Raw genomic sequence first — 25,807 nt, forward strand, 5'->3', positions numbered from 1 at the left:
AGAAAAGTTAGTAATATAATCCAATTTTCTTGCCTACTCATTTAGTTCTGTCTTTCATCTTTCTGGTAGCTAGTTTGTTTGTTTATATAAAATGGAAACAAATCTAGGGTAAATATTTCCTTAGTTATCACAATTAATATCTAAAGTAGTCTAGTCATTTTTCCTCTAAGTATAATGCAAAGCCTGCGGAGGTATGTGTTGGAAGAAAAAAAGTCTGATTTGTTTATTCTCTTCTCTTCTACTTTGAAAATTAGAATCTTTTCCAGGAGAAAAACTTTATCATTTATACTTGACAATTAAGATGCTTAAGTCAGTATTTTTCAGACATAGGGGGAGGTGGACAACCTGGGAATAAAAAGTACAAACTTTTTGCCTCAAACTTTTTTTTCAGTTTTTGTGTTTGAAAGATGTGAGAGCAGTCACTAATCCTAACTTGAGAATCCACCAAGATGGATTGTTTTCATTCTGAAGAAATCCATTTTGTAGCTAAATGAGTGGTATATATCTAATGTCCTTTAAATAGGTAATCTTTGGTTAGTATTAATTTAGGGCCTTTGGTAAGGTAGTGATTCTTGTGTTTTAGGCTAGCACAATTTTGAAATTATCTTTTTTTAAAGAATAATGATTATTTTATAACAATAATTGTTTTCCCTTAAAGATAAAAGAATATGCAGCTGTTCCATGTAAATATGTATACTCAGATTTGGCCTGCCAACAGAGTTTAAGAACTCTATATCCAGTGGCCTAATTGACACCTCTCAGATGCCTCAGATGCACTTCATCCCAAAATGAGATTCCCTTTTCAAACTTGGCCCTGTTCCATTCTTTCTTACCTCAGTGAAGGGTATCAGCGTTTCATCTGTTTTCTCAGAACAGAAACCTTGGCCTTTCCATATTGTCAAATCCTGTTTAACTTTCTAAATAAGCTCAAATTATCCTCTTCATTTCCACCATTATCACTTTTGTCTGAGTTGCTATTGTTTCTTTTCTGGACTGTTGCAATAACCTATCACTGGTCCACCTGCATCCACTCTGGCTGACCACTAATCCATTCTCCTCATTGCAGGCAGAATTAATTGATCTTTTCTAAATACACAAGTTTGATCATGTCCCACATTTAGGATGAAGACAAAGCTTTTCAATGTGCCTGTACTTACCTTTTGGACTCATTTTGTATCAAACATGCTGCCCTAACCATTAGACCTTTCCTATTGTTCCTTCTGCCTGGAAAGCTTTTTCCTCTCTTTTATCTGGTAAAATCTTGTAAATTTTATTCAAGTCTCTACTCAAGCATCATTTCCTCAGGGAAGGTTTACCACATTTCCCTTATTTTTGTACTTTTTCTTCACCATTTATGTCTATACATGTCATTTTACATTTGTTGGTATATTACTTGATATATGTCTGTCCCTCCCACTAGACTGTAAGCTTTATGAAAGTAGACATCATGTTTGTGTCCATCACCAAGCACAGTGCCTGACACATAACTAGCTAATAGTCAGTATTTATTTGAATACATGATAGTAGAAACCTTGCAAAATTCACTTGTAATATTTTATCATATTACTAGGTTTTTGTGGTGGCATCTAATATTTTATAATTTTTAGGAACTTGGGAATGGGAAGAGATTCTAAGTCATCTAAGCCAGCTCAACTCCCCAAAGTTACATGGTCATCAGTCTTCTTGAACACATCCAGTGAAAAGAAATCATTTTGGTGGCTACTAACTACTGAAACACGGTTTGGTCTTTAATACTTTTTTAGATGGTTAGAAAGTTTAATTTCAACTGAAGTTTCTCCCTGTAATTTTTACCTACTGGTCTCACTTTTGCTCTTTAGGACTTCCAAAAATAAGTATAGTTTTTTGTTTTTGTTTTTTAAATAAAGTCCTTTCAGTCATCTCTATTTTAGTTTAAATATCCCGAGATCCTTAAACCTTCTTGGAAAGGTAATGAGATATGCTGGAAGGATAGAGTTTGGGGGCTATGTTAGTTTCCTAGGCCTTCTACAACAAGTTACCGTAAACTTGGTGCCTTAAAACAACAGAAATTTATTCTCTCATAATTCTGAAGGCCAAACGTCAGGAATCAGGTGTTTGTAGGACCACAATCGCTCTGGAGGCACTAAGAAAGAATCTGTTGTTTGCCTCTTACAGCTTTTGGTGGCTGCCGGCATTCCTTGACTTGTAGCTACATCACTGCAGTCTCTGCCTTCATGGGCACACTGTCTCCTACTCTTCTGTCGGTAATCTCTGTTGCCCTCACTCTCATAAGAACACTTGTCATTGGATTTAGTACCAACCTGGATAATCCCAGATGATCTCCTCATCTCAAAATCTTTAATTTAGTTACATCTGAAGGAACCTTTTTTCCGAATAAGATAACATTCATAGTTTCCAGGAGTTAGGATGTGGACATATCTTTTTGGGAGCCACCATTCAACCAACTAAAGGGGCTCTTGGGTTTAAATCCTGATAATGCTACCTCCTAGCATTTTGCAACCTTGAGCATGTTACTTAATCTCTCTGAGCCTGAATCTCCTTAATTTTAAGACAAGGACTGTAATACTTGTATCTTTGATATGAGGAGATTTAAGGAAAATTCAGGTGAAGTACTTGACACACGGTAACTAACTCTACATGTTGCCTTCCATATTATCAAACTACCCTGACCCTACTGCACTTTGTCAGGGCCCCTAGATATCAAGCGTGGCCTAGAACCCAGCACAAGTGCAACTGGTCTGATAAGTACAAACTACAGTGGGTCCATTTTTTTCTGTTTTTTTGGGGCAGTGTATAGCCACTATGATTAATGTAGTCCAAGTTTGAATTATGTTTATTTGTAGCCACATCATACGATTGCCTCATTAAATTTAGAATTGATTAAAACCCCATTTCTTTTTCATTGGTGTAACTATTAAACTTCTATTGTGTAGTTAGGTGTTTAGAACCAAGTGTGCATTTTCACGTTACACTGTATGTTATAAGCGTTACATTATCAAATCATAGTGCCTAGTGCATAATGGGAGCAAAATTTATGCTGAATTTAACGTTGCTGCATGGTTTAAAGGAATCTTTTTTTTTTTTTTTGGCTGCGCTGCGTGGCTTGTGGGATCTTAGTTCCCTGACCAGGGATCGAACCCAGGCCCCCAGCAGTGGAAGCGCAGAGTCCTAACCACTGGACCGCTAGGGAATTCCCTAAAGGAATCTTTAAACTTATCTACTTTGGTGTTGTTCAGAGAACATTTCTTAAAACAAATGCTGGGGTGAATATAAAAAGGAAGAGAGTTACCATTGAAGTAGCAACTGTATCAGTTATATTGGGCAGATGGATGGCATCACTAGATACTCTTTCAGGTAATCAATGGCTGATCACTTCCAGGTTGATGGATGGGTTGCTTTTGATACTTCCATCAGGTATGTGAGATATGTGTCCATTGCTTATTTAACAAATATGCATTTAATGATTTCCATATCTACTAGTATTTGGAATTTGCATTTGAGATAAAAGACTGGAGAAATGGATGATGTAGAAATGGTGTTTTTAAAATAGTTATTTTAGAGTATTACATGCACATTGTTAAATGATCAAACAATATAAAAGGAATTCAATGAAAAGTGAGTTTCCCATAGTTTCCCACCCCCAAAACAACTACCACTATCAGTTTTCTTGTGTAATCTTCAAGGTAGGGTAAGCAAAAGTGTGTGTGTGTGTCCTTTTTACAAAACACAAATGATTGCTTTTGTGCATATGGTCTTCTAGAAAGTGTTTTTTTTGTTTGTTTTTGAATGTCATGTTTTGTATCCTGACACTCAGCACCAGTGTAGGATTTCTAGTTTTTTTGCCCTATTGTTGAGAGACAGGGAACCAAATTTCATAGCTTTTTTCTATTACTGATTTGATTGTGTGGGATGTATTTCCAAGAGAGTTGTATATTATATAGTTCTTTGTGAAAGAATTCTCTTTATAGGTTGTTTATACCAGGGAAATAAAACCAGTTTTAATTCAGACTACTTATTTAGAAAATGACTGAAGAAAAACTCATCAAATTGGTTTAAAACATTATTCTGGTGTTGCTTGAGGCCTTTTCATGCTTGCTAAGTGAATTACTCGTTTTGATTATACTGACAGCAAGGCGAAATAAATTATTTCAAGAGCCAGGTAGGTAATATAGGTCTAGTTTAAAAAGAACTAGAAAATTCAAGAATAGAGGGCTATGGTAGCCATAACATTCTACCTTAGGTTATTATCTGTGGGGTTTTTTTTTTTCCCCTCTTTTGTTAAAGTGTAAGCCAATATTTCTCTTTTTTTTAAAATTATTATTTTATATTGGAGTATAGGGCGTGATTTACAATGCTATGCTAGTTTCAGGTGTATAGCAAAGTGATTTAGTTATACATATATCTATTCTTTTTCAGAGTCTTTTCCCATATAGGTTATTACAGAGTACTGAGTAGAGTTCCCTGTGCTATATGGTAGGTCCTTGTCGATTATCTATTTTATACACAGTGTGCACCTTTCCCCTTTGGTAACCATAAGTTTGTTTTCTAAGTCTGTGAGTCTGTTTATCTTTTGTAAATAAGTTCATTTGTATCATTTTTTAGATTCCACATAGAAGTGATTATCAAATGATACTTGTCTTTCTCTGTCTAACTTACTTCACTTAGTATGATAATCTCTGGGTCCATCCATGTTGCTGCAGATGGCATTATTTCATTCTTTTTTATAGCTGAGTAATATTCCTGTATGTATATACCACATCTTCTTTATCCATTCAGCTGTTGATGGGCAGTCTACCTTGGGTTATTATATGTGGGGGTTGTTTTCCTCCTTTTTGTTACAGTGTAAGCCAGTGCTTCTTTTTTTTTTTTAATATTTATTTATTTATTTAGGCTCTGCCATGTCTTAATTGCAGCACATGGGATCTTTTAGTTGTGGCACGTGGACTTCTTAGTTGCGGCCTGCATGCGGGATCTAGTTCCACGACCAGGGATCGAACCCGGGCCCCCTGCATTGGGAGTGCAGAGTCTTACCCACTGACCACCAGGGAAGTCCCAGGCCAGTGGTTCTTAATCTTTGGTTTCAGGACCCTTCTTAATAGTCATTGAGGACTCAAGAGCTTTTGTTTATGTGGGTTATAACTTTTGATACTTACTGTATTAGGAATTAAAACTGAGAAATTTAAAAAATGTTTATTAATTTTAAAATAATATACCCACTACATGATAAAGTAAATGAAACATTTTAATTTAAAATAACTATATTGTCCAAAACAAAAACAATTTAGTGAGAAGAGTGACATTGTTTTACAGTTTTTGCAAATCTCTTTACTGTCTGGCTTGATAGAAGACAGCTGGATACTCCTATCTGCTTTTGCACTCAGTCTGCTGCAGTATGTTACAGCTTTGGTTAAAGTATAAGAAGATCTGTTTGGAAAAGGGAAGAGTATTTTAAGAACCTTTTCAGATTACTGTGGATGATATTCTTTGATATTACATGAAAACTCAGCAGTGTTAATTTCATAAAGGTGAATTGCAATGTGGAATCCGAAACCATATCTGTGCTTTGTTATGTTAAAATCTGTTGGTTTATCATACACTTTGAATGGATCTTTTAATCCATGCATGATTTTGTAACATCATACATTGGTCATTTGGAAAATATTAGTTTACTGAGTTATGCAGATCTTCTAAATGTTGACACAAAAATCACATTCATTAACACTACCACTGATCTCATCAGAAAAGACTTTTAAGTAATGGAAGTCTGTCAAGCTCACTGTGGCAGATACAAGTTTTCCAAAATTCTAATTATCACTTGAAATACCCAATTTTATCATTGACAACAAATGCTCTCAGTTGTTTTCCTTGAAGTGATAGGCTCACTTTGTTAATTTTTGAGAAAATGACTATCAGTTACCCAGGTCTGAATAGCCATATAATTTGTCAGCTACTCTTTCAAGTAAAAATGGTATTCCTTGGGGAAAAATGTGGGTAATTCAGTTTGCAACTCAAAGCATGGTTTATGTGCTTTTTGAAACAGCCATCACACTTCCCGAATGCAGAAGTGCTGTATGTATACTTTCCATTTGATTACACAGAATAGTAAAAAGACATGAATTCAAGGGTGAAGATTTAATAAAATTAATAATTTTTACTCTTTCATCAGCACATTCTTAAATTATGAAATTGACTCTTTGCTTTTACTGTGAGTACATGAAGGTGAAGAATATAATGATGACTAGTACAGTTTGGTGCCATTGCCTTTAATTGTGCTAAGATGCCAGTAGTTTTACCCTACCATTGCTTTTGCATTCTAAGTGCAAATACAAGTACAGTGAAAAAAGGCAAAGAATGTCTTAGTTATTATGAAAATAGTTTTGACCTCACTGATCCCTTGAAGAAATCACAGGGATTCCCAGGGTTATAAGGTTCACTTTGAGAACTGCTGCTGTAAGCTATTTGAGGGTTAAACTAATCACCCCACAGGTCCCCCTTCAGTTTCTGATCCAGGATTTTTCACAGAAAAGGTGCTCAAAATGTATTTGTTTTATGAATGTGATTTGATGACATTTAAACAGGACAAAACTTGGTGAGTAAAATTATGTAGCAGCCTACATGCATCCAAGCAATCTTGATCAGGCAGCTTTCCCACAGACAGTGGTGAGAATAAGTTGAGCTAATGGAATGTGGATGATAATATACTTGGTAAATGCAAATGATGAAATAACTACAAATAAGGTGGTGTTGAAATTAGGACTAACTGATTTCAGGAATGCACAGGAAAAGGATACACATGTACAAGTTCCTACACAGCCAACAATTTCAGCCTTGTTAGGTTTCTGTTAATGAGTCCTCTACTTTTTGGGTCCTTTAACTTGTAGCGGTCTAAGAGAGGATCCTCAAGTAAGATGGATTTTATCTGAAAAGCAAACATCTCATTTAAATTTCAGTAGGTTGTGGGTTGTGCTTAATCTAGTAAAGTCTTTTCAAAAAGAGTTACTGACAGTGAATGTTAAAAACAAATCACTGTTTTTGAAGAATAGTGACTAAAAGTCCTGGGTCTATATAAACTGCAGACCCAGGTAGTCATTTTCCTCTTTAAGGAAACCTGTCCTATTAATACCCTACTATGTATTTTTGGGGCAAGAAATTGGGTGATAAATTGGTGTGATATACCCTCTTTTAGTGTGTAAACCTCAGTTCATCTAGCTACATTTTGATAATCTCAAATTTTGTTAAATAGTACTCCTCCTCCTCTTGTTTTCAAGTGATTGGTTTGTTACAGTCTATTTCTAGTTTAGGGCTAGGATGTAGGAATGGGCAGTAAATTGGGGGTGGAAATGGGAAGGAACAGTATTAGTTCTAAACCATCCCAGGCCTTCCTCTACCCTCACCACCAATCCCAACTTTTAAAAAACTTTTTACTCCTATTTCAAGTAAAGATTGTAAGAGATAAGTTAAGGCATTTCTAACAATCAAAACCACACACTTTTTTTGTTTCATGTTAAAAGTTACTGAGTCTACTTTAAGAAGTTCCTTCAAACATCTTGTGAATTTACCTTTTGTCCTTGAAGGTCATTGCTTCAGTTTACAATGGATACTCCCAAAAAGTTGGTTAGGTAGGCATTACCTAAACTTTGGTCATCATCATACCTATGTAACAGCGTGAGAGGATTCAGCTAGTACAGGGGTGTGTTACTATGTGAGAGCCACTTACTTGTGCTTCATGTCATAGGTGCCATGTCCTGGTTAGAAACCATTTAAAATCAAACTGGAAAATACCAGTCACCTTTTAAGGATGTCGTAAAAATAAGGTTATTTTTACGACATCCTTAAAAGACTAAATACTGTTTTAAAACTGACCAAAGTAAAAAGTCTGCTTTCAAACAGAGTTGTAAGTGGAAATGTAAAATAAGGTCAAATTAAAAATAATTTATCTATTACATTTCCTGAACAGATTTAATTTTGAGCTCTGTGTGCAAGGCACAGATTGGAATGGTTGCTGCAGATATTTTATGGAATATAGGTTTCAGATTGTTATTTGCTTGTAAATATACACATGAAAACCCACTTTCAGGACTCCTACTTTAAATTTTTCAAAGAATTTTATCCTTTATGGAAGATATATTTGTGTCTATTATTCCTCTAGTACCATATCCTAGTTAAGTAGTTTGAGGAGATTAGGGTTAAGTACTACTACTTTGGTATGACTTCTGTAGCTGCCACCTTTAAAAATTTGTTAAATACTTCAGGCATGAATAAGGATATAGAACAATATAATGAATACCGTGTATCTTCTACCCAACTTAAAAAAACATCAGATAATAATGCCTCCTGGGCATTCCTTCCTCATCCTTTCCCTTCCCAGCTGTGACCATTATTCTGAATTTGATGTTTACCTTTCCCCTGCATTAAAAAACAAAAACAAAAACAGAAAAACTATACCTTTATGTATTGTATCCATAGGAAAGATATCATATTGTTTTGTATGTTTTTAAACTTATATGAGATTAATCTTTATTGATGCATGTAGTTATAGTTTACTCATTTTACATGCTATATAATATTTGATTTAATGGAGTATGAAAGTAATATATGATCTTTGTAGAGAATTTTGAAAATAAAAGAAAGTATGAAGATGAAAAAATTTGTAGCTCTGCCATCCAGAGATACCACAGTTAATTTTTTTTCCTTTGATTTCCCCCCCTCCCACTTAAGTTTATGTATTTTCTGGGTACCTTTTAATATGAACGGGACACAGTTTTATGGATTACATAAAATTGCAAAATAGCCACATAAGGGCTGTAATCGTATTTTAGTTGAAAAAGAAAAGAAAATGAGCTTTCCATATTAGGTATTCTACATATACCAGGTATTACACATATACCTAGTAAATTTACTATCTATATCAAATATTGATGGCATATTTCTTAGTATGGAAACACTGTGTAAGTGACATCTGGGAAGAGTTAGGTAGTATTGTTTAACATGTTTTTAAACTTATCTGAGAGATTTTTCTAGTAAACAAAATTATCAGATGAGTGATGCTTATCTCTTTAAACATTAAGTACTTTTTTGGTTTTAACTTTCTGATTAAAAATGAAAAAGATGAAATATTTAGGTACGCATCTAATATATGTACAAGATCTATATGAGGAAAACTACAAAGCTCAGATGAAAGAAATCAAAGAACTAAAAATACATATTCCAGATTCATGGATAGGAAGACTCAATTGTGTTAAGATGTCAGTTCTTCCCAACTTAATCTGCAGATTCAATGCAGTCCCAATTAAGATCCCAGCAAGTTATTTTATGGTTATCAACAAACTGCTTCTAAAGTTTATATGGAGAGGCAAAAGACCCAGAATAGCTAATACAGTATTAAAGAAAACAAAGTTAGAGGACTGACACTACTTGACTTCAAGACTCACTATAAAGCTACAGTAATCAAGGCAGTGTGGTATTGGTAAAAGAACAGACAAACAGATCAATGAAACAGAATAGAGAGCCCAGAAATAGATCCCCATAAATATAGTCAGCTGATCTTTGACAAAGGAGCAAAGGCAATACAATGGAGCAAAGATAGTCTCTTCAACAAATGGTGCTGGAACACCTGGATATCTACGGGCCAAAAAATGAATGTAGACACAGACTTCATACCCTTTATAAAAATTAACTCAAAATGGATCACAGACCTAAGTGTAAGACGTAAAACTATAAAACTCCTAGAAGATAACATAGGAGAAAACTTAGATGACCTTGAGTATGGTGATGACTTTTTAGATACAACACCAAAGGCATGATCCATGAAAGAAAGAATTCATAACTGGTACCTCCATATGATGGGGTATTATTTAGCACTAAAAAGAAATGAGCTATCAAGCCATGAAAAGACATGGAGGAATCTTAAATGCATATTACTAAATGAAAGAAGCCAACCAGAAAAGGCTACATAGTGTATGATTCCAGCTTTATGAAGTTCTGGGAAAGGCAAAACTGTGGAGATAGTGAAAGGATCAGTGGTTGTCAGGGTTCGGGAGAAGGGAGAGAGGGAGCACGGGGTTTTGGGGGCAGTAAAACCATTCTGTATGATACTCAAATGGAGGGTACGTCATAATACACCTGTCAAAACCCATAGACTGTATAACATAAAGAGTGGACTCTAATGTAAACTATGGCCTTTAGTTAATATTGGTTCATCAACTGTAACAAATTTACCACTCTAAAGCAGGATGTTAATAGGAGAGGGAGAAGTGGTGAAGGTGTTATATGGGAACTCACTGTACTTTCTGCTTCAGCTTTCTATAAACCTAAAACTGCTCTAAAAATAAAATATATTAATGGGAAAAATACATATGTCAAACACCAATGTTCCATGGTAGAGGCGGGGGACAGGGATTTTCAGGTGTAGTCAGGAACTCCTCCAAACTAAATCATCATAGCCTGTAGTTAGATAATGCTGAATAGCTTTATAGTTATATAATGTTATGGTATATATATTTTATAATTTACATATAAATGTAAAAATATAATTTATATATAATATACATAATGTATAGTTAATAATAGTTATATACTGTTGAATACATTTGAATGTATAGGATACATGGTGGTGGGGAAAGACTGAAGAAATCGGGGGTGGGTCAACTTCATCTAATGAAGAGACAGTGTTGCTGGTGGAGCTGTCCTAACACTGCCCCTGGTGAGAGAAATGCCTATGACTTTTCCTTCTTCACTTTAAATAATAATTTGATGGAGCTAATGTTTGCCAGCAGTAGCCTATGATGACACTTGTCTCAAATTTTGTGTCATGCTGTTCCTGTTCCCCTCCTCCCAGTGGAATGGTATGCTAATAAAGGTCTAACTAAAAGTGCACAGGAGTTCAGAGGCACTTAGGTCAAAAGAAATTCCAGTACTGTTCAGTAATCAGTGCTTTCCACCATGACGTTTATTTGCCAAGAAAAGATAAAATTATAATCAGTACATAGTATTTTGGTTTAAACGGCACACAAATAGTCATTGTAGGCTTCTTTTTCATTTTTTTAAGACTTCATTTTTTAAGGGCAGTTTTAGATTTACAACAAATTGAGAGGGAGGTACAGAGATTTCCTGTATACCCCCTTTCCCTCACACATCATAGTCTCACCCATTATCAACATCACTGACCAGAATGGTGCATTTTTTACAAAGGATAAACCTACATTAACGCATCGTAATCACCCAAAGCCTGTAGTTTACTTCAGGGTTTACTCTTGGTGGTGTATATTTCTGTGGATTTGGACAAATATATTAATATAATGACATATCCATCATTATATCACGAGGTGTATTGGCACTGCCCTGAAAGTCCTCTGTGCTCTGCCTATTCATTTCCCCCATCTCCACCCCCAATCCTGGCAATCACTGCTTTTTCTTGTCTCCATAGTTTTGCCCTTTCCAGAATGTCATATAGTTGGAATCAGAGTATGTAGCCTTTTCATTTTCATATTGGCTTCTTTCACTTAGTAATATGCATTTAAGGTTCCTCCCTGTCTTTTCATGGCTTGATAGCTCATTTCCTTTTAGTGCTGAATTATATTCCATTGTATGGATATACCACATTTTGTTTATCCATTCACCTATTGAAGGACATCTTGATTGCTTCCAAGTTTTGGCAGTTATGAATAAAGCTGGTATAAACATTTGTGTGCAGGTTTTTGCATGTACATAAGTTTTCAGCTCATTTGGCTAAATACCAAGAAGTGTGTTGGATTATATAGTAAGAGTATGTTTAGTTTTTTTTTTTTTTTTTTTTTTTTAAAGCACTTTTTTTTTTTATAGCTACTTTATTTATTTATTTTATTTTATTTTTGGCTGTGTTGGGTCTTCGGTTCATGCGAGGGCTTTCTCTAGTTGAGGCAAGTGGGGGCCACTCTTCATCGCGGTGCAGGGACCGCTCTTCATCGCGGTGCGCGGGCCTTTCACTATCGCGGCCCCTCCCGTCGCGGGGCACAGGCTCCAGACGCGCAGGCTCAGTAGTTGTGGCTTACGGGCCCAGCTGCTCCGTGGCATGTGGGATCTTCCCAGACCAGGGCTCGAACCCGTGTCCCCTGCATTAGCAGGCAGATTCTCAACCACTGCGCCACCAGGGAAGCCCGAGTATGTTTAGTTTTGTAAGAAACTGCCAAACTGGCTTCCAAAGTGACTGACATATGTATTTTTACATTGCTTATGCTTTTTCAAAAGCACATTTGTCAGGTATGTAAAGGAATGAATGCCTGTCCTATGATAGGATGATGCCCTTACAAGCAATTGAGGTCTTAGGGCTGGTTGTCCCTTCATAAATAATACCAGCTGTTTGTACTTTGTTTGTTCTTGTCTGCTTTTTCTTTCATTTATTTGTTTTATTTGTTCTCCCTTATTGTTCTTACTCTCTTTATTCTTCCTTACTGCTTCTCCTTGCTTTGGCCTGGGGAATGAGAGAGCTATGCTTGTTAGAATAGTGTACTGATTTTTTTTATTTATTTATGTATTTTAACATCTTTATTGGAGTATAATTGCTTTACATTGTTGTGTTAGTTGCTGCTATATAACAAAGTGAATCTGCTATACGTATACATATATCCCCATATCCCCTCCCTCTTGAGCCTCCCTCCCTCCCTATCCCACCCCTCTAGGTAGTCACAAAGCACAGAGCTGATCTCCCTGTGCTATGTGGCTGCTTCCCACTAGCTAGCTATTTTACATTTGGTAGTTAGTGTACTGATTTAAAAGGCAAATAAGACAAAACTAAAACCCTTTCCCAGGGTCTCTTGGCTATGTTATGGATGGTTACGATTGCAGCATTTAGTAAAGTTGTTGCATGATTAGCTTCACTGTACAGATCTTCCAAGATGGGATTAGAGGAGCAGTACATTAATAAAACCTTCTTTGCTTTATAATTTAAAAATAAGGAAACTGATTTAAAATGGTTTAAGTCTATGCTAGCAGAAGAGTTTTGTTTTTTTCCCTACATTTCTCTAGGAAGACCTTTCAGTTTCTGCTGTTACAGTTCTCAAAGAGGACAAAACCTTTAGTTAAAGCTTGTTTTATAGTATCTATGTAATTCTGTTTGTGTGTACATTTGTACATACCCCAAACTGCAGCAGAATTACGTGTCAATAGATTATATTCTCTCAGTAGATGAAGGTCAGGAACTGTATCACATCTTCTTTGGGGTATGTATCCAGGTCACCTGACAGTCTTCCTGATACACATTTGTGGACCCTGTGGTTCAAAATCTCCTGGTGCAAAATCTTAGAGTTGTTTTGTTTTGTTTTTTGCTCCCTTACTTTCTGCATGCTGGCTTGTTAGTATATGTGTAAAGCCCACCTCTCCCATGCCCCCAAGTGGTTGTCTTTGCTTTGCATGAAGATACCTATTGATGGGAGAGCTCACTGCTTCCTGGCAACCTGCTCTGTTTTCACACCCCTGTTAGAAGAATGATCTATATTGGCCACAGTTCTGCCCTGTCTACCCTAACTTCTTGGCTATTTGTTCTTATTGGGACACATGATATTTATAATTCCTCATAATAATTCTTTAATATTTAATAAGAGGTCATTTTCCTAAAGCCCTTTCTTCTCTAGGTTTAGACATATATATTTTTTCCCAACTATTCCTTATAATATTGTCTTTTTCACAGTCCCAATGAAATATAATCTATGTCTTTAAAAAGTACAATGACAACAGGAAATGTCTAGTTCTGAAGTTTGGTCTTGAGATAATATAAATGCTCCCAAAATGACAATTTAAAAACATAATCCCAAAAAGAATATAATTCCTGACTTAGAGACAGTGGTGAATATTGAGTAGTAAGGGAAGGGAGGGTAAAGTGCAGGTAGAGTATCCTTTCACACCCATATTAAAATTACTGTTCATTTTCTTCTAATCAACAGATAAGAAAGAATAAAAATAAAACATTTTACTCAAAAAAAAAAAAAAATGTGTAGTGCCAAGCACTAAATACAAGTGTGATCAGGTTGATGCTTTCATTATCCATATTTTACATATGATGCTTGTCATGGTGCTTATTTCCGTACTAAATTTAGTGTGAACCAGCACCCCTTGAGTTTTTATTTGTTTGTTTTGTTTTGTTTTTTTCTTGTGATGACACAGTCTTCACCATCCTATGTTCTTCTGCAATGGGTTTTTTTAAGCCAAAGTTCAAAATATTATGTTTATGTTTATTAAAATTTATCCTATGATATTTTGCTCATTATTTTAGGCTGCTTGAGTTTTTTGGAATTTGATTTTACCCTCCAAGGGCAGACTTCATTATCCCTTGCATCTCTAGTTATCAACCTATTTGATTAACATATCTTTTCTGTCTCTTTTCAGTTTCCAAAACAATGTCCCTCCATTGTTGCCTTTTTTTCCACTTGTTTTTCTCAGTGGCAGATGCCAGCTTGTGTTACTTTGATGGATATGTATAGCTAAACACAAACCTCAGACAATAGAAAAATAAGTACAGTTGCAGAGCCACTAGGGAGCTGTAGTGTGCTTGAATCATGTTGAACATCGAGAAGCTTTATATCTATTTTTCTTTTTTTTTTTGGGACATTTATTAATTTTGATTATTCATTCTTTTGGTATTTTGGAGCCAGTTCTTTTGTGTTTTCAGCTTTCTCTAAACTTTTCTGTATGTATTTGAAAAGTTTGCAGGCCCCAAGGACTGTGTCTATAATGCCTAGTATATAAAATAACCCTGGAGCCTGTCTGTAAGGCAGAGATCTTAATAGGAGACTAATTCTTGGGTCTCAGTTTCCCAACTGCACGATGGAAGACTTGCATTAATCAGGGAGTTTCCACTTGTGCTCTGTGGAGTCCTGAGTCTCAGAGGGTATTGCAGGAGGTGAGGGGGATGAACGCCTATAGCTGTCAGCATTCCCCAGCTCCTTCAATAAGAAGTGTTCCACTTTTATCTTATATTTTGAGGTTCTACATAGGATTCTTTTTAAAGAAAGAGTACCCAGAGGACATTGGGCAGCTTTGATGGTCTATATATGAGTCTCTCTGATTCCATGAGCTTAGAGGTCACCCTCAGATTTTTCATTCGGTGAAGGGGGTAGAGGGGCTTATCATGCTATTTGTCTTTTCTTTCCCAGATCTGGGATTAACCACCCCTCCAGTCCCCTCATTATAAAAGTAACTACATGCTTATTGTTTTAAAGGGAGAAAAAAAATCTGTAAAACAAGAAGTCTTCATAATTCCATTATGCACAGAAGAAAAGCATTCTTAACAGTTTCAGTATACCGTTCTAGATTCTTTTGTTTTTCCATAGCCATATCTGTAATTTATTTATTTGTTTGTTTGTTTGTTTATTTTAATGAGACCACACTTATTCTAGCAGATTTTATAACCTGGGGTGTTTTGTTTTGTTGTTTATTTTCCCAGTTTACAGCTGTATATTGTGGACATTTTCTGTGTCAGTACACATCAGTCTACTTCATCCTTTAATACTCATGTAATATTTCTCTGACTAATGATTTGTAACTATGCTAAGTCAGTGTGAATATTCCTTGTTGCACAACACATGGAATCTATTCTAAGTATGAACCCACTTTTATTTACATATTACTACTGGCATACACATTTTTTTCAGTAGTTTACTCTTTATTCACTCTTTTTGGGAGTTATGATATTTGTTGATTTTTCCAGTTGCTTCTCTTTCCTCTGGTTTGATTACACATCAAGACCTCAGAAGTATTATCCCAGTCAAGCTACAGATGCAGATAACCCTTTTCAATAGCTCTAATTTAATGTCCCCTTTTAATAGTTACAAGACTATTCTTAAGAACAGAATCTTGGCAGACAGAATTATACTTTTATTCCAGTATATTGCTACTGATGAGAAAGGCAGTTGACTTGTTTTGACCCAAGTGAGCTTAGTTCTAAGCGCCAGGAAGGTGGATGACAAGCAGCTTTTGGTGGTTTGACAGCTGGCTAGCTGCAGGCCGTCTTTTGTGGTCAGGGCTAAGCGGCTGCTGATAAATATTTGTGGTAAATTACATTTGATGGTCCCTTTTCCCCTTCTGATTTTAGAATTTTATCAACAATCACGTTGAGAGATTGGTAGTGAGAAAAATGTTTTTTATTCTTATAGGATGATTATTATTTTTTCTTTGTGTAGTGCTCTGTAATTTTTCAAATAACTTATTCTAAATGGATGCAACATTTCCGTAGTCATGGAAAAATTTTGGTGATTTTTTTGTTTTTTGAACAGGAAATATAGTGTAAATGTTATTTAAGCAGCTTATATTTCATTAGAAACTTAGGATAGCATTTCTTCCTCCCCCTTTTAAGTTTAGGGAAATCTTGTACAGGTTAAACAAATTCAGAAATGGAAATGTTATTCCCAGTTTTAAGTGAGTCATTTTAATTTTATATTCAACCACTTTGTAAATTTTATTCTTGAAACGTGCTTTTTTTACTTTTCTCTAACTTCCTTTCCTTGTCAAGATTCTAAGATAATTTTTCCTTCTTACTACTATGCCTGAAACTTTGATATTTGCTATTCTAATTTTAATTTTGGAAGTAATTCAAGATATACTTTGTTTTAATTTACTCACAAAGTAAATATGGGGATTTTAATTTTTGAATAGGTACTATTCAAATTTAGATGTCTGACACTTTATGAAGTGTTTATGGTAGGGACCATTATTCTATTTAGAAAGGTTTATTTATTGTTATTGTTTACGTTACAAAATCTCTGAGTACTCTTTGTCTTAAATTTTATTTCATATGTTATTATCCAGCTTAGGAAGTTCTAATTTCTCATTCATTCAATAAACAAATTTGAGTGATTATTGTGAGCCTTGAACAGTTCTAGGTGGTGGGGTAAAGCATTGAATAAAACAGAGAAATCTTTGCCCCCATGAGCTTACTTACTATCTAAAAAGGTAAATAAATATTACATCAGGGGGTAATGAGTGCCATGGGGAAAGTGATGTCTGCTTGAGATTGTCTCCATATCTTTCAGAAGATTAATCCTCAAAAATACCAAGGCTGCAAATGGAAACCTGGGCTGGATATATAACGGACTTCAGATTGACTATCGGTCATTGAGTGGTGTGTAATTTGAACAGATTCCTGTATTTACTGCCTGTTCCCTTTCATACTATCATTTTCACAATTGTGTTAATTCTTAGTGTGGTTCTATTTATTGTTGCTTAAAAATGATACCTTCTGGGGCTTCCCTGGTGGCGCAGTGGTTGAGAATCTGCCTGCCAATGCAGGGGACACGGGTTCGAGCCCTGTTCTGGGAAGATCCCACATGCCGTGGAGCAACTGGGCCCGTGAGCCACAACTACTGAGCCTGCGCGTCTGGAGCCTGTGCTCCGCGACAGTGAGAGGCCGCGATAGTGAGAGGCCCGCGCATCGCAATGAAGAGTGGCCCCCGCTCGCCGCAACTAGAGAAAGCCCGCGCACAGAAACGAAGACCCAACACAGCCAAAAATAAATAAATAAATTTATTTTAAAAATAAATAAATAAAATGATACCTTCCGTAGTGTTTTACAGTTAAAAAACATTTTCATGTTTCATTTTTTTAAGTGGCTATAGCATAATAGTTTTGGTTGAACCATGTGAAATTGCTGATATTTGGCTGTTTTGGACCTACAAAAAGCAATTTCACATTGATCATTCTAATACTGTGCTGTACCTACCTTTAAAAACAAAATATGAACATGTTTTATAAACTGTAAATCACTATTATGCACACTGACAAGACTTAAATTTTGTTTCTGTCACTCATTTCCTGTTTGCTTTAGAGCAATTACTTAACCTCATTGTGCCTCACTTCATCATGGCAGTGAAGATGATAATAATACCTCTTAGAGTTGTGAGGATTACATTATACATTATAATGTGATTATATATGTAAAGGTACTTAGAAAAGCACCTAGCACATAGTAAAGGCTCAATAAGTGTTAGCTATTATTACTATTACTAACCCATGAGGCAGGCATCATCCTTGTCAGTTTTGCAGACGATCAATCAGAAGCTCATAGAGATTTTATGATTTTCCAAGATTATGCAACTAGAAATCAAAACCACACATTTCTCACTCCAAGTTCTGGCCTCTTTCTGCTTGCACTACAGCTATCAGGGAAAGAAAGAAAAGGAAAAAAGAAGAAAGAAAGAGTATTCATATAGTAATTTATAGAGCACATCCTTGTATCTCTCCAACATAGTTACTTTAACTTAGTTATCTTGTTTTCATAGACTGTTTTGACATCCATAAAGAAAAATGTTTGACAGAAATCTGAGATATGATAGATAATTGTGACCTAGTGTTATATTGTTACCTTAGAAAGGGTAATAGTGGCACTTTTATAGCTGATTTGTCCAGAAATGAATGAACCTAAATAATAAATGTTTACCTCAATATTTCTAAGAATATAAGTGCAATTCTTAATTATATTCTTCCAAAAAGGAGCAAAAATAAATGTTAAAAAGCATTTAAAAGCATCTAAAAGCAGTTTTAAAAATAGCAAACTTAAGCCTCCAGTTCACAATATCCTACTCACATTTCCACGTGGAGATATATATATATATAGATATAGATATAGATATAGATATAGATATATATTAGGCATCTCAGTTGTTCCTCTGACATTCATTCCCATCCCAGTAAATGCCTATTAAGTTCTTCCAGTTGCTCAAACCAAAAACCTTGGAGTCATTTTTAGACTTCTCTCTTTCACTCTACCATGCATCCCAATTGTCAGGAAATCCTGGCAGCTGTACCCTTAAAACATGCAGAATCTAACTATTTCTTATCACCTCTGATGCTTCTACCCTGGTCCAAGACATGTTCATCTTAAAGTAGCCTTATAATTGGTCTTCCTGTTCCCACCCTTTCCTCCCTTCAGTCTACTCTCATATAGCAGCCCAGGTGACCCTTTAAAAATGTAAATAAGAAAATCAGTTTACATCTTAACCCCTGCTCAAAACCTTCCAAAGGTTTCCCATCTCATTCAGAGTAAAATCCAAAGGTCTTAAGTAGCCTTCAAGGTCCCACAGGCCTGATCCTGGCTAACCTGTTTGACCTCATCTGCTTCTTCTCCCCTAGCTTAGGGTGCTTCAGGCACATGGGCCATTTTGCTGTTCCTTGATCACACCAAGCATGCTCCTGTCTCAGCATCTTTGCGTTTGCTGTTCTTGCTGCTTTGGATACTCTTCCCCTCAAGTATTTCATGCTGTTTCCCTCACTTCCTACAGATGTGAACTGAGAGATCTTGTCAGAAAGGCATTTCTTGGCCAGCACCCTCTCTTGTCCACACCTCTCCTCTCCCTAAAATATTATGTATATATTTGATTAGTTTATCTCCCTCTGGAAGGATGTAAAATCCAAGAAGAGGAGGACTTTTTTTTTATTCACTGCTGTCTCCTGTGTCTACAGCAATGCTTGACACACAGTAGGTGATTTTTATGTATGTATTGAATGAATGAATGAATTGAATTTCTTGGCAAGTCATTATCTCAATTCTTCTTCCACCGGATTTGATACTGTTGACTTCTCTCTTCATTTGCCTACCATGACACTTACTATCTCCTGATTCTCATTTTTCCTTCCAACTTCTCATTTGTGTTCACACGTTTTTTTCCTTCCTCTATATGCTCCTTTAAATATCCTTAAGTTTCCTTGCTTCTTTTATCATCCCATTTTACATATTATTCCTGGTCAATTTTATTCATGCTCTGTGCTTTCATTACCATCTCCTTGTTGATGAGTCCCAAACTTACACCTGCATCACAGGCTCCTGCATCAGAGCTCCAGATCTGGGTATCTCATTGGACAGTTCATGTAAATATTGTTATGCACTGTTGTCCTCTGCAAATCTGCTCTTTTACTATTCCTTGTCTTGGTTAAGGAGCCACTCTTTAACCCAGGCCAGAACATTGGCATCATCCTGGACTTACCTTTCCTTCACTGTTCACATCCAGTTGTTCACTAAATCCTTTCCATTTTCACCCCCTAAATATTTCACACGTGCTCTCCATCCCCACTGTCTTAGTTCAGGCCCCCATTAGTGCTCCCTCATGGACCACTGAATTAGTTACCTGACTGGTTTGGTAACTAGGCAGTCTAGCCTCAGTCCTTCCCAAGCGATTCTTCACACAGCTGGGAGGAATGTTTGCTCCTTATCACCTTTAGCAATGCTTCATCCTATAACCTAGAACTCTAAGGGTGGCCAGGAGTTATTGCAGTGGGCTTTTGTGACCTGTGGTTATTTGTAGACTGAATAGATAGTACTGTCTCTCAAAAGTATTGCTTACATTTGAGTTTTCAAATAAATTAAGTAATTTATAGTGTACTCTTTTCATTATCTGGTTTTCTGAATAAATACAATTATCATGTAGTAGAGGTTCCCCTCCCTCCCTTCCCGCCTTCCCGCCTTCCCTCCCTCCCTCCCTCCCTTCCTTCCTTCCTTCCTTCCTTCCGTTGTTATAAACGGATCTTCATAATATTAAGTACCACTGAGCTATAAGATGAAGTACAGATTACTTTGCACAGCACATAGGCCCCCACCATCTGGTTTCCCCCTAGCTGAACCTCTGGTGTACTCCATGTTTGGTCATGTTCCATATGCCACACTGTTTCCTCTGCTCTGAATACTTCCACCCCACCCTCCTTCCCAGCTCCCAGCGACACCTCTCAAATAGCTACTCCCGTAAAATCTTTCCTGATCAGAATAAAATCCAAACTCCTTTCCAAGGCCTACAAAGGCCTTTCGTGATTTTTTCCAATCTTGTCTCCCTCCACCGTTTCCCTTTTTACCAGGCTCTTCCTGTGACTGCCTTCTTCTCACCCATTCAGGTCGCAAATCAGATGTGCCTCATCAGAGACCACCCCTCTCCCCAGGCATTTTCTTATCATAGTGCCGTATTTTATCCTCTGCATAGCACGTCAATTCCAGAAATTCTTGTTTATTCCTTTATGTCTTTATTGTCATGGCTCTCTCCTCCAGAATGTAAGTTCTTTGAGGTGGGACTCTGCCTTCTTGCTTACCACGAACCTGGTCCTCAGTAATTTAAAAAAAAAATTCTTTTTGGAATATAGTTGATTTGCAATGTTGTGTTAGTTTCAGGTGTCCAGCAAAGTGAAGCAGTTATACATATACATGTATCCACTCTTTTTTAGATTCTTTTCCCATGTAGGCCATTACAGAGTATTGAGTAGAGTTCCCTGTGCTATATAGTAGGTCCTTATTATCTATTTTATATATAGTGGTGTGTATATGTCAATCCCCAATCTCCCAATTTATCCCTCCCCCACCCTTACCCCCTGGTAACGATAAGTTTGTTTTCTACATCTGTAACTCTATTTCTGTTTTTTTTTTCTTTTTTTAAAAAAAATATTTATTTATTTATGGCTGTGTTGGGTCTTCGTTTCTGTGCGAGGGCTTTCTCCAGTTGCGGCAACTGGGGGCCACTCTTCATCGCGGTGCGTGGGCCTCTCACTGTCACGGCCTCTCTTGTTGCGGAGCACAGGCTCCAGACGCGCAGGCTCAGCAATTGTGGCTCACGGGCCTAGTGGCTCCGCGGCATGTGGGATCTTCCCAGACCAGGGCTCGAACCCCTGTCCCCTGCACTGGCAGGCAGATTCTCAACCACTGCGCCACCAGGGAAGCCCTCTATTTCTGTTTTGTAGGTAAGTTCATTTGTACCCTTTTTTTAGATTCTACATATAAGCAATATCACATGATATTTGTCTTTGTCTGACTTACTTCACTCAGTATGACAACCTCTAGGTCCATCCATGTTGCTGCAAATGGCATTATTTTGTTCTTTTTTTATGGCTAATATTCCATTGTATTATGTGTACCACATCTTCTTTATCCATTCCTCTGTTGATGAACATTTAGGTTGCTTCCATGTGTATTGTAAATAGTGCTGCAGTGAACATCGGGGTGCATGTATCTTTTCGAATTATGGTTTCCTCCTGATATATGCCCAAGAGTGGGATTGCTGGATTATATGGTAGCTATATTTTTAGTTTCTTAAGGAACCTCCATGCTGTTCTCCAATTTACATTCCCACCAACCACTGTAGGAGGGTTTCCTTTTCTCCACACCCTCTCCAGCATTTCTCGTTTGTAGATTTTTTTTATGGCCATTATGATCGGTGTAAGGTGATACCTTACTATAGTTTTGATTTGCATTTCTCTAACAGTTAGTGATATTGAGCATCTTTTCCTGTGCTTTTTAGCCATCTGTATGCCTTCTTAAATATTTGTTGATTGATTGGATTATCAACCCTCTCCTTTGAGCCCCATTCTCCCTATAATTTTCTTCCTTAGCATTTATACATTGCATTGCAGAGTCTTGTTATTATCTTGTTGATAAGAGCATGTTCTTCTCCCTCTAGCCAGTCAGTTGTTGCCAATCTGAAATGATAATAACAATTAGCATTTATGGGGGTGGCGGGACACTCTGCTGAGTCCTTTACTTAATTACTTCATTTCATTTAATCCTCACACTAACGCTTTGAGGAAGGTATTAATACATTATCACCAGTTTATAAATAGGGTGACTGAGGCACATAGAGAGGTTAAGTATCACCATACTAGCAAATGACAGAACTGACTCTCCAGCCCAAGCTTTTAACACAGTACTACTTACTGGTGTCCCCAGATCTTCCTGATTTTTCAAGAGGAGTCAGAAGTCTGAAACTTTTATTCTTATTTCCCTATTTTAAAATGTTGGCAATTCATTCACATTGAAAAACCAAACAAAAAACACTGCAGACCAGACAAAACAAGTATGAAGGGCTGCTTTGGTTTATATGGTTTTCTCTGACTAGACCTGGAGCTGCTTATGGTCCAACCCTTAAGATCCTGGTACTCAAATGCTGGATGGATGCAGCAATCATTTCCTCTTCTGCATCACTTTCTTGCTCCACAATAAAATACAGTAAAATAATGCCTTATGTTTCTTTAGCATGTTGCAGTTACAAGGTGCTTTCATATACATTGTTTGACTTCTTTAAAAGCCTCAATTGATGTTGCCACCATCAAACTGTATATATGTGTCCCTTAGCCCTCAGTTTCACAGTGGATCAGAAGTAAAATGCAGGAAGTAAACCAGGAAGTGATGAGTGTTAGGCTCACTGCTCAGCCTGCTTTTCAATATTAATCAATATTGCTGTTGCCCCACTGATCCCATTATGCACAGCTCCATGTGTGTGAAAGCATGCTTTTAAACATTCAGTGTTAATTATTTTAAATTAGTGAGACATACGCTGTCCATAAATTGTGCACAATTTGTGGAAAAAACAGTCAATACTGGGGTTTGGGTTTTTGGTTTTTTTTTAAATAAATTTATTTATTTTTGGCTGTGTTGGGTCTTTGTTGCTGTGCACGGGCTTTCTCTAGTTGTGGCAAGCGGAGGCTACTCTTTGTTGCGGTGAGTGGGCTTCTCATTGCAGTGGCTTCTCTTGTTGCGGAGCACGGGCTCTAGGCGCCTGGGCTTCAGTAGTTGTGGCACATGGGCTTCAGTAGTTGTGGCTCTCGGGCTCTAGAGCGCAGGCTCAGTAGTTGTGGCGCACGGGCTTAGTTGCTCCCCGGCATGTGGGATCTTCCAGGACCAGGGCTTGAACCCGTGTCCCCTGCATCGGCAGGCGGCTTCTCAACCGATACGCCACCAGGGAAGCTGGGGTTTTGGTTTTTAGATCTTTACTCTTCTTCATACACTTATTTTTTATTGTTTCTAAATTTACGTAAATAATAATCTATACAAATAATTTATATAAATGGACTTTCATACCATTTAAAATTCAATTTAAAATAATTTTTATAAAATGGTATAATGATTACAAACATTAAAATGTGAGCACAGTTCTCCATTTTTTAAAAAAAAAGTCCCTTGTCCTCCGTTTTTTAAAAAAAAAAAGTTTTGTTCCCTTTCCATCTATTGGAAGTGGGAGTGGGTAATAAGCTAAATAAACCCATGTAATATGGGTGAAGAAAAACATGAAATGATTTGACTGCCCTGGTGCTCACAGAAGACAGTAGCTTCAAAAGACATTGTTTTTTGGCAACTTCATGAGTTGCATTTATTCCTGTGGCTGGGAAGCACGCTGTCAGGCCTCTCAGTCTGTAGGAACCATTCCTCAAAGCAGCTGTATCCTCTAAGGCAGTGATGGTGAGGGTTGAAGAGTGAAGGGAACGGAAGGCATGTTAGAGGGACTGGGATGGGTGACTGCAGGTGCAGTTTGAAAAATCACTGCAGTTCAATATGCATGTTATTTTATAATACAAATTCACTGGCCCCTCAGTAAAACCCTTGGGTTGAAGATATACACATGATAGTGTGGGATAGAAGTTAACGTGCCCAAGCCAGTAATGGCTAGAGACTGTGCTCTGGGACAAAGGGTGGGTCTCTGATGGAGCTGTTGGAGCACTTGATTAGAAAGCAGGAAATGTGGGTTTGAGTTTTGGTTTTGCCGCCAACTAGAGCTGTGACTTTGGGTAACTCAGTCTTTCTGGGTCTCAAATTAATCTGTAAAATGAGAAAATCAGACTAGATAGTCTCCAAGGTCTTAGGCATTTTAAGTTTGCCTCTGGTTAAAGGAAAACTCTGTGAGCAGCTGCATCTGACTGGTTGTCAAGGTAAGAAGATATATATAGTTAGGGGATCCAAAGTGAATAATTACAGGTTTTTCAGCCAATTTTATCAGGGTATTCTTTGTGCTTCCTAACAAATTAAATAGCAGAGAAGAGTTGATGATGAAAAAAACATGTCTCCTGCCTTTTCTCTTTCCTTTCCATCCCTAGCCCTACGGTCCAGAGACAACCTTTAAAAACCATTTCACTATTTCTGTTTTTAGCTTCTCTTGGAATTACTTCCGTAAGGCTTAATAATATGTGTAAACTTCTGTTTCTTGATTGATCAACTTTACACAATATCTGGGGACTTTTTTGATATGAAAAATAAGAATTTAAGTCACTTTTTCTACTTTCTCCATCTCCCATTATTTGATATTTATATTCTTTTTGAAAGTTTTTTAATAATTATCTTTATAATTTTAAATGATAAACTTTTATTTTTTGATCCACCAACTTTCAACTTTCTCAACTTGCCATTTTGTAGAATGGCATTATAAGTGCTCCTGCACTACCCTCTTTCTATATTCCAACTTCTGGGAGCCGTACTCTACTTTTACATCATTAAGGTTAATATTTTTATTTTGTCTTGCATCCCCCAAGTATTATGTACTTACCTTTATGTTTAGATTACTGTTTTTACCACATTACCTTTCTGTGCCTGCTATAATAGCATGTCCAGAATCATAACTATACGATTACTCAAAGTTTTTTTTTTTTTTAATTTATTTTATTAACTTATTAATTTATTTTTGGCTGCGTTGGGTCTTCGTTGCTGCGCAGGGCTTTCTCTAGTTGCGAGCGGGGGCTACTCTTTTTTGTGGTGCATGGGCTTCTCATTGCGGTGGCTTCTCTTGTTTGGAGCACGGGCTCTAGGCGCACGGGCTCCAGAGTGCAGGCTCAGTAGTTGTGGCGCACGGGCTTAGTGGCTCCGCGGCATGTGGGATCTTCCCGCACCAGGACTCAAACCCGTGTCCCCTGCATTGGCAGGCAGATTCTTAACCACTGTGCCACCAGGGAAACCCTACTGAAAGTTTTATGTCTCTTAAAAGCTAAGGAAATAATTGGGTATGTACTTAAAGACTTAACTTAGTAAACCATTCATTTACTCATTTATTCAACAGATATTTATTGAATATCAAACTTGTCATCACAGTGGTATTTATAATAGTGAAAT

The 25,807-nt window shown here is 36.9% G+C and overlaps 1 protein-coding gene across 14 annotated transcripts in view; it reads left to right on the plus strand.

Moving 5' to 3' along the window:
- NRF1 (nuclear respiratory factor 1) overlaps window positions 1–25,807 on the plus strand; it is a 132,757-nt gene that overhangs the window by 10,064 nt on the left and 96,886 nt on the right. For 2 of the 14 annotated variants that reach the window (XM_082399208.1, XM_082399214.1), the window contains exon 2: window positions 1,608–1,715. The exons of 9 other annotated variants lie outside the window; for them this stretch is intronic. The gene's annotated coding sequence lies outside the window, so the exon portion shown is untranslated. Of the gene's footprint in view, window positions 1–1,607; window positions 1,740–12,674; window positions 17,090–25,807 lie in introns of those variants that run through there. 3 more of the 14 variants (XM_082399209.1, XM_082399210.1, XM_082399213.1) reach the window with 3 other exon arrangements.

The sequence above is a fragment of the Balaenoptera borealis genome (assembly GCF_965194805.1).
Source record: "Balaenoptera borealis genome assembly, chromosome: 7".
NCBI classification, from domain to species: domain Eukaryota; kingdom Metazoa; phylum Chordata; class Mammalia; order Artiodactyla; family Balaenopteridae; genus Balaenoptera; species Balaenoptera borealis.